An 18,649-nucleotide genomic window follows, 5' to 3' on the forward strand; every position below is an offset into this window, starting at 1 on the left:
CAGCTAATAACCAAGCTGGATCATTTATGTTCCAAATGTTCTTCTTCATCCGCCCACAGTTTTTTCACCTGAAATCTCCAGATATAATCTTCCTTATAAGAGAATATTCATGCTAAATTGACATAATTCCAACACTATTGATTGGTTTGGACAATGTAGTGGAGTAAAACCCAGTCATTTGGGGTTGTTTAATGAAACAACTGATTGACTAAACTGTTTACTTTCCACCTGTGATGTTAGTTTAATGTGAATGCAACATTATTATAGCATCAGGTCAAGCGTAGAAAAAAATCAATCCTACTGTAAGGAGTGGACAATTTTCACTCTTCAGGATAGATAACTATTATAAAAACTTCCCCTTACAGTCTAGGCAATTTGAGACATTGTGATAAATTAACAGCTATAATATTCAGCCCAGAATAGTATTTTGTGAAGCAGGGCTCTTTCTGGTCTTGTTCACTCTTATTTGTTTAGTGTCTACATTGTAAGCATTCAGAAAATATTTGTGGGAGGAGTTAATGAAAAAAAATTACTGGGGGCCTGGCCAGCTCAGTTGGTAGACCATGAAATTCAACCTGAGGCTCATGAGCTCAAACCCCACTTTGGGTGTGGAGCCTACTTAAAAAAAAAATCATCAATTGCCTATCCATCCATAGAAAACATTTTGTCAATAAAAAATCTGATCAGTCAAATTTGATGTCTCAAGACCTCCAAACATAAAGACTCCTAAATAATTGTAGAACTGAAAAAAGTACTGTGGGCCCCAGTACTGATTTGGGTTTGACACAGTGGTTTCCAAACAAACATGCACTGATATCATCTAGAGGACTGATTAAAATCAGACTGCTGGGCCCCAACCCTAGAGTTTCTGCTCAGTAAATCTATCCAGGGCCTGAGAATCTGCATTAATAACAAGTTTCTACGTGAAGCTGATGCTGCTGGTCTAGAGACCACATTTTGAGAATCATGAATTAAGAGAAATAGACTACAGTTGACCCTTGAACAATACCAGGATTAGAAGCATCAACCCCCCACCCCCATGAAGTCAAAAATCCATGTATAATGTTTGACTCTTCAAAAACTTAACTACTGGGGTGCCTGGGTGGCTTGGGCAGTTGAGCAGCTAACTCTTGATTTTGGCTCAGGTTGTGATCTCATGGTTCATGGGTTGGAGCCCTGCATCAGGCTCTGCGCTAATAGGGTGGAGCCTGCTTGGGATTCCCTCTCTCCCTTTCTCTCTGCCCCTCCCCTCTTGCTCATGCGTGTACACACACACACACACACTCTCCTTCTCTCAAAATAAATAAACAAACTTAAAAAAAACCATTTAACTACTAATAGCCTACTGTTGACAGAAAGCTTTACCAATAATATAGTCAACTAACACATATTATATGTTATATGTATTACATACTTTATTCTTAAAATAATACCTAACTTTTCCTTAATTTTTATGGTATTTCTAGGCTATTTCATCTACAAGTTTTTTCAAATTGTTGAAAGTCTCCAAAAATTTTTCAAATATATTTGTTGGAAAAAATCCTCATATAAGTGGACCCGCATAGTTCAAACCTGTGTTGTTCAAGGGTCAACTATATTTGGTAAGAACAGCCTTTTATTTTGTTGACTAATACACTTCCTGCAAAAGTCATGTTTACAAGCAGATTTCTTGCACATGTAACACAATCTTATCAGTTCTCTGGTATTCATATTGTCTCTATTTTCCTGTATGGTATCCACCAGTAAGTCTTTCTAGTTCAGTTAGAACCTGTCAATTCACTAGCAAGAAAAATTTCTGCAAGCACACCATCCTTCTTGATATTACAAAACTGTCCAAACAAAATTTGCTTTGCTAGGTAGGCATTATTTCTTAGACTAAGTTTAACTGTTATCCACATTATAAGACACTCCTTAGATAACACATGTCATTAAAGGCATTAACAAACTATAGCTACTCTTCATCAGACTGAGGTATGGCAGGTGCATTGATGGTAAAATACCTCCAAATGGTAACAAGCCTTATGGACAAAGTTTCGGCAGATTGGTAAAAACTGTATGTACAGTAATATTGATAATGTTTCTAGCTTCATCTCCGGGGCCTAGCCAGTATAACATACCTATCTTTGTTAAGAATTTTGCAGGTACTTCATAAAGGCTAAATAATACTCATCTTTCAGGAAAAACATAATCTCTTGCAGGTTTTAGAGGTATGAATCTATTAATGTTTTTTTAACAAAAGAAGTATTAAAAAGAGAGTAGGCTCCTTAGCTGCTTTAGTGGGAAGTTTAATAAATAATTAAAAAACAATAGCCCAGCACATTTACTGGCCCACACCTTTCTCCTCACAATATTATGTGGAAGGGCCACCACGCCAGCACATGCTCAGGAGCATCCTCTCTCCCACCCAGGGGAAGTGCTAAGCAAGAAATGATTTACTTCAAATGCTGCCAAGGTTGAGTATCTAAAGACTGGTTTGAGTTGCACATCCAGCAAGGAAGCAGGTTTGGGGCAAGTGCAAGCATCTGAGGACAGGAAGGCTTTTTGACAGTCCCTGGTTGGAGTTTTCTCAAAAAGATTTGCAAGATGCCAAGTAAATCGTGAGGCTTCTTGCCTCACCTCCTTTTATGTCCCTCCTTGAACGTTCTTGTATAAACTTGTCCTCAGGATGTCTTTCCGCCTCTTATAAACTCCCACCTCTGGGTAGCCTTGGCACCTCTACCTTACCCTGAGGCCCTTCGATTACTTGCCCATTTCACATTTCTATGCTTAAAAACTTCCCTTCAAGGTAGGAACACAATATACACCACACTCTCCTTTCTGGGTCAGGCAGACCGGGTAGTCATTTCTTAACCAAGCAGCCTTTCATGCAAGCTGTAATCCTTTGTCTCAGAAGATGCTCCTTCTCTCTAGAAATAAGAAAATAAACTACCTTGACAAATAATTACCCAGCAAGGGCTGTATGAGAGACCCCACCTTTTAAAGAACCATTTCCCAGACCTGATTGAGAGCAAAGTCGGAACTGAATCCAGAGGGGAAAAAGCAGCCAGCAACCATGATGCATGTTGCACCTCTCCAGGTGCTCCTGGCTACCAAAATCTGTCTTGGTGTACTTGGAGTGTTATAACAAAATACTATAACTGGGCGGCTTAAACAAAACAAGTTTATTTTTCATGTTCTGCAAAATGGATAGGTTGAGATTTTCCAAACTTTCAAGTTCTGGTTCTGGAATTGTTTAAAAATTCATTCTTCAACTCATTTTTCTCTTCTCATATTTTACTATAAGCAGTTAGGAAGAACCAAGCCACTCTTCCAATGCTTCGCTTAGAAATCTCCTCAGCTAAAAATCCAGTTCATTGCTTGCAACTTCTACCTTCCTTGCAACCGTAGAACATGAACACAATTCAGCCAAGTTCTTTGCTACTTTATAGCAAGGACTGCCTTTCCTCTAGTTCCTGATAACATGTTACTCATTTCCACCTGACACTCCACCAGAACCACCCTTAATGTCCTTATTTCTACCAACATTACACTCATGATTATTTATGGATTCTCTAAGAAGACGGAAGCTTTCTCTCTAGCTCGACTCCTTTCTTTCTGAGCTCTCAGCAGAATTTTCCTTAATGTCCCTATTTCTCACATGCACCTCAAAACCCTTCCAGTCTCTACTTGTTACACCTCCCAAAGCCACTTCCACATGTTTAGGTATTTGTTACAGCAGTATCCCACTTCTCCCCCAAGCACCTCTTACCTCCAGCACCACTTCTCCCTCCAAGCAAAGTCCCATCAACTAGATTGGCATTTCACACTTTCCTTTGTTCCTCTTTCCACAGCTCCAAAATAACAAAAGTTTCTCATTTACCACATGGAATCACATTTGTCCTTCCCTTATCCAACCAAGATTCTCTTGACTGCGTTTATCTTAACTCTTTAGCTTAAATTTTAGCTTATATTGACTCATAGTTTTTCAGAGCCTATTATGTGCCAGGCACTGTTCTAGTTGCTGAGGATACAATAGAGAACACAACAGACAAGAACCCTGTTCTCATGGGGAAGACAGACAATAAATAAATACGTTTAAATACATATGTGATTTCAAATAGTGATAATTGCCATGAAGAAAAACAAAGCAGGGTAGGAGAGTCATAGAGAAGAAAGACCTCTCTGAGACACATATTTGACCAGATGTTATTTAAAGCCATGACTCTGGATGAGATCACCTCAGGAGAAGAGCAAATAAAGAAGAAAAAGCTGAAGACTCAGCTCTGGGGTATTTTACCCTTTCAATTTCAGTAAGAATAGAAAGACCCAGTAAAGGCGACTGAGAAGGAAGCAGCTGGTGAGATAAGAAGAAAACTAAGAAAATAACAGGTTCTGGAAGCCAACAACAACACAAAAGCGATTCAAGTAAGAGGGAGTAATCAACTGTGTCACATACTGCTAAGAGATTGAGTAAGATGAAGATTAAGAATTGTTTATTGAACTTGGCAAGAAAGAGATCTTTACCAACCTTAAGATTGGTTTTAGTAGAATCAGAGACAAGAGCCTGACCAGAGTGTATTCCAGAAATAATGGGAGGTGAGAGAGTGATTACAGACAATTCTTTCAAGAGAACTGTTATGAAGGAAAACAGAAATGGTGGGGGATATGAATGTGAGGTCACGAGAGACCCTCTCCAGATGGAGTCATATTACAGCATGAGGTTGGGATGATGAGTAAAGAGGAGAAAACAGATGATGCAGAAGAGAAAGGGGATGATTGCAAAAGCAAAGTCTTTGAGTAGAAGAGGGGCCACGACCCAGTGCAACTAGAGCTAGAAGCTGCAACAGTTTCCATGTTGCAACAAGAAAAAAAGCAGTATGTGTACAGATGCACAGTAACCAGTAGATTCGTTGGTCAGAAGGTGAAGTTGTTCTCTTGTAACTGTTCCTGTTTTCTCAATTAGATACAAAATCATCAGTTGAATGTGAAGATAAAGGAAGGGTAGTTACAGGGTTGAGAAATAAGGTTGCTGCCCTGCCATGAAAGGATCACTTAGAACATGTGGTCAGGGGCACCTAGATGGCTCAGTCGGTTAAGCAGCCAACTCTTGATTTCAGCTCAGGTCGTGCTCTCACGGTTTGTGAGTTAGAGCCCCACATCAGGCTCTGTGCTGGCAGTACAGAGCCTGCTCGGGATTCTCTGTCTCCCTCTCTCTCTGCCTCTCTCTCTCTCTGTCTCTCTCTCAATCTCTCTTTCAAAAATAAATAAATACACATTAAAAAAATAAAAACATGTGGTCATACTTTTAAAGTGGGACCACTCAGCACAGCTGGATGTTTTCCTCCAGCTACATTAAGCAAATTTCAGATTAAGAACTTTTGCTCTGCACCCTCTCTCTGAGTGACTTCATCCAAATCCATGACTTAGCCAAAATTTATGTCTCATGATTCCCAGATCTATGTGTGCAGCCCAAACTTCTTCTTGGAACTCCAAATTCATAATGTCTGCTACATTTGTCACCTTAAAATCTCCTATCTCTTAAACTCAACATATCCAATACTAACATAGTATTTTAAAAACGAATCCTCTAGTCCTTAGCTCTGCTAATGACCTAACATCCTGAAAGTCCTGTTACATTTCTTCCCTGCACACTCCACTCCTTGACCTCCAAATAACCAGACTCTTATGGATCCTAACTTCTTCATATCTTGCATAGTTGTTCCCTCTAATTTCACTGCCATTTGCCTAAAATCAGTCTTTCATCACTTTTACCTGAGTTCCTACAATAATCTCCTGTCTTTTTGATGTCAGTCTATCCCTACTTCAATCTATCTGCTGCACTGCTTCTAGGCTTCTCTTTGGAAGATGCAAATCTCATCACTTCACTTCCCTACTTAAACTATTTCACAAGTTCTCTATGTCACTTAAAGAGTAAAATTCACTTCAAGGTGTGATATTGACTATCCTGTGCCTCATGGCCTTTTCTTTCAGTTCCAATTCCTTGCAGTTTGCCAAACCTCATGTTGTGTCACATTTATGTACCTTTAAACATATCCCTCATTTGAAAAATCTTCTCTTCCTCTTCTATTACAACTAAGTGCTGGACCTTCCTGTAAACATTATCCTAACATCTCCCACAGCAAATCTCTTATGTACTTGCAAAGTACCCTAACTACACTATACTTATACTCACTTATCACACAGCCCTCACTTGACCCCACACCACTTCCAACTACCCACCCCCATCTCTCTGCTCTCCTCTATAGCAAGTCCCCCACAAAAAAACTGTCCATACCCACTGTCATCCCATCCTCTCCTCCCTTTTCTCTGGAACACATTAAGTTGTTTTTTCATCTTGACATTTCTAGCAAAATAACTCTTGACAAAGTCACAAATGTCTTCAACATGGCCATGAATAATGGTCAACCCTTAGTCTTCATCTTACTGATCTAGCACAGTTGCAGCATTTGATACAATTGATTACTCCTTCTCTCTTGGAAGACTTTCCTCTCTTGGCTTCTAGTCGGCGCCTTGTTCTCCTCCTATCTCACTGGCAGCTACTACTTCATCCCCTTTGCTGCTTCTCCTCTTCAGTCTGATCTCTAAAACCTGGAGTGCTCTTTTCTATGCTCCACTGACTCACTCTCTAGGTGATGTTATCAATTTCATAGCTTTAAATAACATCTGTAAGGAGAGCAGTGCCCAAATATGAATCCCAAACCAAACATCTACACTGAACTAGACTAGAATACCCAACTAACGACTTAACACATGCACTTGAATGTCTAGTAGGCAGCCTACCAAACTCCTTCAGCAATCTTCCCTTTTCAATAAATAACAATTTCATTCTTCCAGTTGCCCAAGCCAAAAACCTTGGAGTCATCCATGACTCCTCTTTCTCTCACAGCTCACCTTCAATCCACTGGCCAATCTTGTAAGATCTGCCTTCAAAATATATCCACAATCCAATCACTTCTTACTCATCATCCTGGTCAGTCCCATTCTGTCTCACTCAAATTGTGTAACAGCCTCAACTGGTCTCCCAGCTTCCATCTTGTCTCCTTTCAAACAACAGCCAGAGTGTTTGAAACAAGTGTACCATGTCTCTTCTCTGTTCAGAATCCCCAAGTTTTTCCCATATCAGAGGCATTACAATGTTTTATAAGACCCTACATAATCTAGCCCCCCAACTCCCTCCCTAAACTCACCTTCAACAACTCACCCCAGGATTCTACTCCAACTACACTGGCCAAGCATGGTCCTGGTCCTGCCTCAGGTCCTCAACACCTGATGTTTCCTCTGTCGGGTATGTTCTTCCTGGGGATATCCACATGCTCACTCCCTCATTTCCTTCACATCTCTGCCACCCTCTCAGAGAGGCCCTGTCTGACTATTTTCGATTAAACTTGTCACTGTCTCTTATATTGTGTTTATTGCTTTATCTTCTGTCTTATTCCATTATAATATAAGCTCTGTTAGGACAAGTATTTATTTTATTCACTGCTATATACGTAGCATTAGAAGAGTGCCAAGCATTTGATATTCAATAATAAATCAAATGGATTTTTTTTTTTTTAAGTAGGCTTCATGCCCAGTCTGGAGCCCAACAAAGGGCTTGAACTCACAACCCTGAGATCAAGACCTGAGTTGAGATCAAGAGTCAGAAGCTTAACTGACTGATCCACACAAATGTCCCTCAAATAGATTTAAATACTGTTTTATTTATGTGTCTCCTCCACTAGAATCTATACTCTTTTAAAAGAAGGACCATATCATATTCAACTTTAAATCCCCTTTGCCTAACACAATGCCTTATAAGTTCAATCTATTTGTGAATAAATGACTGAATGAATATACAACTCAACTGCAAACATGAGGATATCTATTGGTTAACAAAAAAATTGATACCATCAGTCAAGGGAAAAGAGAAAATGTGCTCCTGAAAGAACCTGGGCTCCAGAGGTGGTAGGAGACTCAGGTCAACTAATTGGAGCCTCACATTTTAGACATGGATCTCCATCAGAACCATGGCTTCCAGGACAAGGACAAGTGTTCTGTTTACTAGAACACAAGCTGAGAGGATGTCTCTACCACCATCTTGCAACGGCATGGGATGTTAGACTGAAGAAAACACTACAGAAAACAGAACCAGGAAATGTAGAACCCAAATCCCAAAGGCATTGCTTGAGCTCTGAATTCAGTACTGCCCAAATATCTACTCCCTACACTTTTAAATTATGTGAATGCATTCCCTTTTTTGTGTAAACTGGTTTGAATTCAGTTGTCTGTCACTTTCTACAGAAAAAGAAAATATTGATTGATTCAGGATCTTTAAAAAATTAGATTCTTCTCTCTCTCTCAAAAATAAATAAACATGAAAAAAAAATTTGTAAGTGGGGGCACCTGGGTGGCTCAGTCGGTTAAGCGACTGACTTCCCCTCAGGTCATGATCTTGCGGTTCCTGAGTTTGAGCTCGCATTGGGCTCTGTACTGATGGCTGGGAGCCTAGAGCCTGCTTCAGATTCTGTGTCTCCTTCTCTCTCTGCCCTTCCCCACTCGCACTCTGTCTCTTTCTCTCTCTTAAAAAAAATAAACATTAAAAAAAATTTTTTTTAAATTAGATTCTTGTGCCCCAATGCCAGATATTCTGATTGATTTTTTCTAGGCCCTGGAATCTATATTTTAACAAGGTCCCAGAGGTATCCAGGTTCTGAGTTGCAAGCAGCAAACCAAAGTCTAGCAGAACTAAAATGAAAATAATCTATTAAAAGGACATTAGGCAGCTTACAAAATAAATAGGAGGTCTGGAAAACCAGGCTTGGAGCTACATACCAAGAAATTAATGCCAAAATCATGCTGCCAAACTCATCCAGTAAAGCAGTCACAGATAATGCCAAAGAATGGTAAACACTATGACTTGCACAACTGCTCCCAGGAATTCAATTGTGAGGCAACCACCATCACCCCTAACATTGCTCCCACTGCTACCCTGTAAATTCAGTCTTGTTGCAACTACTACTGAAAACCAGTCCACTGCTACTGCTAAGCCAGAAGCTTGATTTTGCTACTTCTGCTAATGCTACTAGAAAGCCAAAAAGATTTTTCTATGATCCTCTCTCCTTTACATCACTAGCTCCTCTGCATCCCACTGGAATTTTCTTTTTTCTTTTCTTTTCTTTTCTTTTCTTTTCTTTTCTTTTCTTTTCTTGAGAGAGACTACAAGGGGGAGGGGGGAGGCAGAAAGAGGGGGAGAGACAGAATCTCAAGCAGGCTCCACCCTCAGCACAGAGCCCAAAGTAGGGCAGGATCCCAGGACCCTAAGATCATGACCTGAGCCACCCAGGCACCCCTGCAATTTTCTAATTCTAGAAAAGAAAACAGGTTCTGCCTTACAATGATACTCCCAATTGGAGAAGCCTCTAATCATGCATTTTACTCAACTCTGGCTTGAGAATGAATTTAGAAACAACAAACCATGAAGAAGTCTTTTATTCTGCCAATGAGCAAGCTACAAGGAGGGCCATCTTTTGCTTAGAGGTCCAGAGTTTATTTTATACCACTGGCATTGTTTCCCTCTTTCTCATATCAAAAGACATTATAAATATTTCTGCTCATGGGGCGCCTGGGTGGCTCAGTCGGTTAAGCGTCCAACTTCGGCTCAGGTCACGATCTCGCGGTCCGTGAGTTCGAGCCCCGCGTCAGGCTCTGGGCTGATGGCTCGGAGCCTGGAGCCTGCTTCCGATTCTGCGTCTCCCTCTCTCATTGCCCCTCCCCCGTTCATGCTCTGTCTCTCTCTGTCCCAAAAATAAAATAAACGTTAAAAAAAAATTTAAATATTTCTGCTCAGACATACCAAATGTACCATTTTGATCAAACTGCTAGAACAGTCCAGGCTTACAAACGATTTTACTGATTTTTCTCTTCAAATTTGTCAGTGAATTAATAGTCCATATAACTTACTAGTCTAATGCCCACACGCTAAAGATTATAACCACCTAAATGAAAATTATTTTAGTGATGTGTTCCAGGAATTTGACATAATTGTGGCATACCTACCAAAAAGCTAGTAAGATTTTTCTGTTATCTTTTTTCTTAATGTTTATTTTTGGGAAAGTGACAGAGTGCGAGTGGGGGAGGGGCAGAAAGAGGGAGACACAGAATCTGAAACAGGCTTCAGGCTCTGAGCTGTCAGCACAGAGCCCAATGGGGGACTCGAACCCACAAACTGCAAGATCATGACCTGAGCCAAAGTCAGATGCTCAACCAACTGAGCCACACAGGTGCCCCAATTTTTCTGTAATCTTATAGTAAAATTAAACATCAAAAATCTTTCTCTATAATCCCTTCTCTCTTTAGCATGAGAATGAAAGGTTTCCCCCTCCTTACACATGGACTTTTGTCCTTAGCAGTTGTATTCAAATTATTCCAGTCAAACAACTGGTCCCATCTCTAATGATCCATTGCTTTGCTTTAATATATGTCTGTGTTCCCTCATGATCTCTGACAGAACTCTGGAAAAATAAGTTTGATCTCTTCATTAAACTCAATATGAAGTGTGGCTGGCATGCTCGCTGCTTCATTCAACATGCAGCTGTTACCCACCATCAGCTTTTTCACATGGTGCAAATTCTCAGGTGATGGGCCAGATTAAGAATGAAGATTTTTCTGGCCCTCTTGCCACAACAGAATCTGTTTCTCACTCTGGCATCTGGATAGCTGACAAAGTCCCAGCAGAAGAGGCATCTTCCCTGTCATTTCACTTTTAGGCATGCAGACCCACATGCTGATTAGCAACCTGCAGGCACTTTCTTGATCTCTGACAATACTTTTGATTATGAATTCTGCCTCCAGTTTGTATACTGCCACGGTACCATTGGTGGAAGCTGTTGCAATCCACCTTTCCTCCTTGACAGTTTATTTCAGTGGCTCCCACACACAGCTAAGGTTCTGAGTCACTGTCTGTCTGTTTTTCCATGGCATGACCTCAGGGAAAGGCTTTGCAAGTGTTTGATGATGGGGCTTTTACCTGCACCTTGGTTGGATCTTCTTGGAACAGTGCTAGAAGGTATCCCTCCTGACCACTGAGACCATGCCAGTTCTTTGTCTTTTTTCTCATCTTTGTTCTCTGGCTCCTGGGCCTTCCCCCAATAGCTCTGTTTAGGTTATATTACCTCATGTGCAACTAGATTTGTACAGTTCTCTTCTGGTAGCAAAAGCAGAATGTCGTTCTCTTTTATCTAAAGAACTGAACCTCCTTGCAAAATCTATAGAAGGCGCTGGATCACAAGCCTTGAATCTACTCTGCAATGACCACATTTCATATCCTGATTTAATCAAATTGTGGGATACATAAGATTTATCAAATTATAGAAACAGAAGGTTCTAAGAGATTTCCTAGTTATTTTACCTTACAAGAAAACAGAGGTTTGGAGAGGTAGATTATTTTTTAAAATAAACAGCTACTGATAAACAGATCTAGGACTAGAACCCAAGTTCAGGGATCATTCTTCTCTACCACTCTGCCTTTTCTTCTAAACTTTTTCTTTTTGTCCACATGGAAACTTTCTGCTAAAGATGCCCTCAGCATGTAGTTACTTAATGAATAGTTTAATGGGAGAGAATGAAGAAAGAGATATACTTTATATCAATGCTTTATAGGATGGCTGAGTAATGGCCCCTCCCAAAGATATCTATGTCCTAATCCATTGAACCTAAGAATATGTTACCCTACATTGTAGAAGGGACTTTACAGATACGATTAAGTTAAGGATCTTGAGATAAGGGGATTATTCTAGATTATGTGGGTGGACCCAATGTAATTACAAGAGTCCTTATAAGTGAATGGTGAAAGTAGCACAATATAATAGAAGGTAGACTGTCATAACTTAAAAATGCATGTTAGATACACTAAGCAACCACTAAAAAATAAAACAAAGAATATAGCAAAATGGAGAGAAAACAAAAGTTTTTTAAATATGCAATTAATCCAAAAGAAGGCAGGGAAAAAAGGGGGGGAAGGAACAAAGAACTTATGGACAAATAGAAAACAAACAGTAATACAGAGCAACATACAGCTTCAGAGATTCTGGGGACACCATCAAGCATGCCAACATATGCATAATGTGAGTTCCAGAAGGAAAGGAGAGAGAAAAAGGAGCAGAAAGAATATTTGAAGAAATAATGGCTAATAACTTCCCAAATTTGAGGAAAGATATGAATCCTGACATTCAAGAAACTCAACAAACTCCAACTCTGATAAACTTCACATATAGGATAAGATCCACACTGACATGTTATAATCTAATCGTTGAAAGCCAAAGACACAGAAAGAATCTTGACAGCAGCAAGAGAGAAGTAACTTGTCATATCCAAGGGATCATTAAAAAGATAAAAAGCTAATTTTTTTAAATCTTACCAGTCCCTTTCTTCTTTCCTTTTTAAATATTTATCTTTCAATTTTGAGAGAGAGAGAGCACATGCACGTGCACTAGCATGGGAGGGGCAAAGAGAGAAGGAGAGAGAATCCCAAGCAGGCTCCATGTTTCCAGTGTGGAGCCAGACATGGGGCTCGATCCCACAAACAATGAGAACATGACCTGAATCAAAATCAAGAGTCAGACGCTTAACTGACTGAGCAACCCAGGCACCTGAAGAGCTAATTTATTAAGAAGCTACAGATTCCAGAAGGCATTGAGATGATTTATTTAAAGGGCTGAATGGGGGAGAAAAACCTGCCAATCAAGAATTATACATCTGGCAAAATTATCTTTCAAAAATGAAGGAGAAATTAAGATATTCTCAGGTAAACAAAAAATTGAAAAAGCTCATCACTAGTAGACATTCCCTATAAGAAATGCTAAAAGGACTCCTTCAGACTAAAATGAAAGAACACTGGATAGTAACTCAGAGCCATATGAAGAAATAAAGAACTCTAGTAAAGGTTTTGTATGTACCTACATACATAGGTAAATTCAAATGGCAGTATTTTTTTTTGTTCTGTAAACCCTCTTTTTTTTCCTATATGATAAGCCAATTAAATAAAAAGCTAAGTTCATAAAAAGCCAAATTCATAAAAAATTATAATTCTGTGTTAATAGGTATATAATGTATACAGATAAAATTTGTGACAATAACATAAAGAAAGCAAAGCTGTGTAGGAGCACAATTTCTTTATGGTACTGAAACTAAGGCCAGTGCTCCTGGTGGTCCTGTGGATCTGTCTCTTGCTTCAACAGTGTTTGGAACAGACGGAACAGACCCAGGGATGCCCCTTCCACTGTACAGTGGATCAGAGATTTATTTAACACCGGCAGGTTCAGAGGAGACTGTTTCTCCAAAGATCTGAGCACCAAATCCAAGTGGGAAGGGTAATTTATAGTTGTCAGCTTCCATATCTGTGGGGGTTTTCGCCCGCAGCAAACAGGGCAAGAAGAAGCCAGAAGAGGGGTCTCCAAGCTAGAGACCAGAGCTTGTTTTAGTCCCATCTGCCATCTTACGGTGTAAAACTTTATTCATTTTCCCAACACTACCAGCCTCTGACCACCCTCCAACCTTTTTTCCAATCACAACCTTCGGAGCCATCTTTTTGCCCACCCTCTGCCTCCACGACCAGCCAACACCCGATTTTGAACTTAGCTCCTTATCATCGATCAACCATGAGCTCCCAGATTCATCAGAATTATTCCACCGAGGTAGAGGCTGCCCTCAACTGACTGGTCAATATGTATCTGTGGGCCTCCTACACCTACCTCTCTCTGGGCTTCTATTTCGACAGTGACGATGTGGCTCTGGAGGATATGGGCCATTTCTTCTGCGAGTTAGCTGAAGAGAAGCCAGAGGGGAGCTGAGCATCTGTTGAAGATGCAAAACCAGCACAGGGTCGCACCCTCTTCCAAGACATGCAGAAGCCGTCCCAAGATGAGTGGGGTAAAACCCTGAATGCCATGGTAGCCTCCCTGCTTCTGGAGAAGAACTTGAACCAGGCCCTTTGGGATCTGCATGCCCTGGGTTCTGCCCGTGCAGACCCCCATCTCTGTGACTTCATGGAGAATCGCTTTCTAGATGAGGAGGTGAAACTCATCAAGAAGATGGGTGACCACCTGACTAATCACAGGCTGTCCGGCTCTCAGGCTGGGCTGGGCGAGTATCTCTTCGAAAGACTCACCCTCAAGCACGACTAGAAGTCTCTGGAGCCCAGCAGCCTTTGAGAGGGTCCCTTTGGCATTCCCCCAGGTGCCAGGGCTTGTGCTTGAGTCTCTCCTTGTATCCACTAGGCAGCTTTTTAACCACCCTGAGCCCTCTCCCAAGCCATGGATGAAATGAAAACAATAAAGCTTTTTTGCAGCAAAAAAGGAAGAAAGAAAGAAAGAAAGAAAGAAAGAAAGAAAGAAAGAGACTAAGTTGGTATCAATTCAAACTACAGTGTTATAAATGCAAGATTATTAGTTATAATTCCCATGGTAACCACTATGAAGATAACTACAAGTTTATACAGAAGAGGAAATGAAAAAATCACATGATACAGTAGGGAAAAAAGATCAAACACAAATGAAGGCAGTATTAGAGGAACTGAGAAACAACAACAAAAAAATTGATACATAAAAAACACAGAAAAACGGCAGAAATAGTTCTTCCCTATGAGCAATTGCTTTGAATATAAATGGATTAAACTTGGCAATTAAAATACAGATACTGCCAGAATGTATTAAAAGAAAAAATGATCCAACTATATGCCGCCTACAAGAGACTCACTCTAGATTCAAAGACAAAGTTTTCATCTCAAATTAGAAGCAAATAGTTGTCATAATTAAGATGGAAAAAAACTGCATAGGCATGTGGAGCAGGAAAAGGGTGGATGTCAGGAATTCAGTGTTGGACACATTAGGTCTGAGATGTCTGTGGACACTCCAGTGAAGATACTGAAGAGGTTGGATATATGAGCCTGAAGTTCAGGGGGAAGATCCAAGCTAGAGATAAATATTTATAGTCATCCTCACAGATTTGGTTTTTGGTTTTGGTTTTCATTTTTGTTTGTTTGTTTGTCTTTCTGTTACTGATTTGTTATTTAAAGCTCTTGGAGTAATGAGATATAAAGAAAGAGTCTGTGGTGATAACAGTTCTAAAAACTGAGTTTGGGGTCATTTCAGCATAATCATTTGGAAAAAAAGAGTAGGAATCAGTATAGGAAACAGAAATAGTGGTTGATAAAGCAGGGAAATCAGAAAAGCCAAGTGATGAACAAGTTTTAAAGAGAAAGCATCTGCTTTGTCAAAAACTAATCTGTCTTTTCTTCCCAGGTCTGGTTTGAGACATTCTCTCACCTCATAATTGGTGTTTTCTCCCCGGGGGGTAGTTTATTATTAAATCCAAAGTCTCATCCACAAGAAACAATCATAATGGGTTACCCATGGTTCTGATGCTACGTGTGTGTGTGTGTGTGTGTGTGTGTGTGTGTGTGTGACATTATAGTCTAACCCTGAAGAGTAGAATGGGAAAATCATGGACTCTAAAGCCAGTCTTAACTAACTCCACCACTTCTATACTAGTTGTGTGGCCTTGGACAAATCACTTAACTTCTCTCTCAGCCCCAGTTTCCTTGTGTGTGCAGTAAGGTTAACAATACTGTAGCTATCTTATAATCTGCTGTTAGAATTAAATGACTTTCTATATGTAATGATACCATAAGAGTTCAAAAATGTTCATTCCCGGCTCCTTTTTGACATATGGGAATATGCCCATATCTCGATGTTCTTTCAACTGCTGAAATTGAATATCTTCTCCTGCTGACTGGCTTTTCGTTCTCTGGATAATGGCTTTTATAAAGAAAAACTTATTTCAAATGCAGATAGTAGGTAATGATTTGACTTGTTCTATGAGGAGTCCTTTAGGAAAAGGAAATATTCCTTCAACAAAGTTGCTTTGATACTAAATGGGTGGGAAGTGAGAGGAGAAAATTTTAAGCAGGTCCATTTGAAGCAATGGAGATGAAGATAACTCTTTGAATATAAAGATAATGTAGCTCCTAAATCAAAACTCTTTCCCCAACACCTCTAACCCTTTATTCTTAACTCCCAACCATCATCAGACCTCTTTCCCCACTACCCCTACTAGCACTTCTCCCCTATAAAACAGAAGATGTTACAATTGCTTTTCCCATTTCAAAATCATGAAGCTTCCACATGGAATTTACTTGCTATTTATGTTATTGTGATTTTTTAATTGGATTAAGCCATATTTCTTTGGGGGTAGGGTGCAGCGTGGTGGGGGTGAGAGGAAGGAGAAAGGAACTGTAGAACAGAGAGGTATGAAATGAAACCATCTGAAAGCCAGAACCCTCCAAGAAAGTGAAGGTGGTTAACTCTTTTTTTTTTAATTTTTTTTAAATGTTTTTATTTATTTTTGAGACAGAGAGAGACAGAGCATGAATGGGGGAGGGGCAGAGAGAGAGGGAGACGCAGAATCGGAAGCAGGCTCCAGGCTCTGAGCCATCAGCCCAGAGCCTGACGTGGGGCTCGAACTCACGGACCGCAAGATCGTGACTTGAGCTGAAGTCGGACGCTTAACCGACTGAGCCACCCAGGCGCCCCTGAAGGTGGTTAACTCTTTAAGGCAATCTCCTCAACCTCTTTCCCTTGATTTCTTCAGGATGCCTCCTTGTTTACACCATTTGGATTGAGTAATCAAGAAGGAGTGTAGAAGAAGGTGCATTAAAAAAGTTTTACGATATGCTATCAAATCACAGAAAGGGCAAGAGAGCCTTAGTCGTGTCACAAAAGGTAAATAAGCTTCAAAAACTACATGTAGTCTATAGCCGTACCTACTACAGTTGGAGAACTCAAAACTAATAGTATTTATCAGCTTGCGTGCAGGATATCACCTGCAGATCCCAACTGCTAACTGAAACACGTAGTTTCTGTTTTGATCCTAATAACACATAGCATTTTATTCATTTAGACTCAGAGGACTCCTGCAGCCCTGAACAGGGTTCACTGAAGTAATCTCTCCTGTCTCTGCCTTATCTCCATTATAAATCCAAGGTGTCTTTGGAGATGGATGGGTACCAAGTTATCTAACTTAGGCTGGCCATACAGGCATCTGGGGAATTTCTCCTGGTAATACATTAAGAACAAAGAAGTCCCAAAGTACAGAGGACATATGCAGTTATGCTTCACCATTCTTAGTTTTTCTACCCAACATTTATCACTATTCCCAAAATACCAAAGGAGAAACAAAAGAGTTACCAACAGAAAGGAACTTGGAAAGAAATTAGAAAAATTATGATTTATCAAGATAACAAGGGAAAAGCACATACTCTAGCAGTATAAGAAAGTTACCTCATAGGATTCATACTGCAGATACCTAACATGAGCTGGAGGAACACCCTGGATTGCCAAATGTCAAGTAACATCATTATTACCAATCTTTCTGGTAATTATCAAACTTTTTGTTACGGTGTCTGGACTCTAATAACACCACTGAGGTGAACAAAGAGAGAAAGAAAACATGGGGAAGAGGGAAAAACAGAGCAAATACCTACTTCAAAGATAAAACCACCTGAATGATACAGGAGTCTTGAAAGACTGCCTGAAGGAATCAAACTGCATTACAGGCCAGGAGCAGGGCTTTGTTTCTGACAGTCTCCACAGGGTCCAAAATTCCACAGTGATATAGTGTGATCATCTGGATGAGCTGAAACATTCAGCTGTACCATGGCAAAAGGACACCCACACTCATCAGGTCCAAAAAGCCACTATGGAACCAAAGAGAATGGAAGTTTGGGGTCTAAACTATCCAATCTGGGTTAGATTTGTTACTCCACTTTACTATGATATAAACTGTTTAGATACATTTATTTAGTTTGCCTTCTTTAAAATTAAAAATGAAGAGTGGTCATGTAAGTGATGTTAAAATATCTCAGAAGGACCTCCTTAGCCTAGATCCTGTCAGTTGTTTTCAACTGTAAAACACAAATATGTTTAACCAGTGAAGAAAAAAATCATTAGCAACTGGGTTGCCATGTGTCAGTCATGAAAATGCTCCTCTCAGACCTTTTGGTGTGAGAGCATAATTGACTGACAGCCTCAGATCCTGTCCCTCTGGATCCACCACTGCATTTGCCCTAAGGCCACACTTCCAATGGACTGCTCCCAGCCAATGACAGCACAGCAGAGGCACTAAGGCAGGCCCATTCTGGCAATCCGCAGGACTCTTTGGTGACTGTGATTTCAGGATTCCCCATCAATCTGGCCAAATGTTTCTTGGCACTATACTGCAGTCTGAGACACTTCCTACACAATCCTCTATCCTTCCCTCTCTTCTACATGATCTGAAGACCTTTCTCCATCTTCTCCTGCTGAACTAATATGCCCTGAAGGCCTGAAGGACTATAGGAAAAAAGATCTGCATTTCAACTATCTATCAGAATGTTTTAAAACTTTACAAGGGCACAGAGACTTACTTATTTCTTTATTTTTATTGCAGTGTAGGTAATCTGTTAAGCAAAGCAGAGTCTGAAGATGACTAAGAAAATAAACCTGGAACAAAAATGCTTTGCATCTTAAAATTTGCATAAAACATAACCAGAGCACAAAGGGGTAGATGCAGCCTCAGTGTCCAGGTAAACATGCACTGTGCCTTTGGTGCCGATCCCACAAATGGGATCTGCCCAAAG

At 40.2% G+C, this 18,649-nt stretch overlaps 1 protein-coding gene and 1 pseudogene across 1 annotated transcript in view; both read left to right on the forward strand.

Annotated features, from left to right (window-relative positions):
- The window catches only part of RBBP8 (RB binding protein 8, endonuclease), a 386,439-nt gene that overhangs the window by 196,754 nt on the left and 171,036 nt on the right, over positions 1-18,649 (forward strand). The gene's annotated exons all lie outside the window — the stretch shown is intronic.
- LOC132665846 (ferritin light chain pseudogene) lies at positions 13,275-14,348 on the forward strand (annotated as a pseudogene).

The sequence above is a fragment of the Panthera onca genome, chromosome D3 (genome assembly GCF_046562875.1).
Source record: "Panthera onca isolate mPanOnc1 chromosome D3, mPanOnc1 haplotype 2, whole genome shotgun sequence".
Taxonomy (NCBI): domain Eukaryota; kingdom Metazoa; phylum Chordata; class Mammalia; order Carnivora; family Felidae; genus Panthera; species Panthera onca.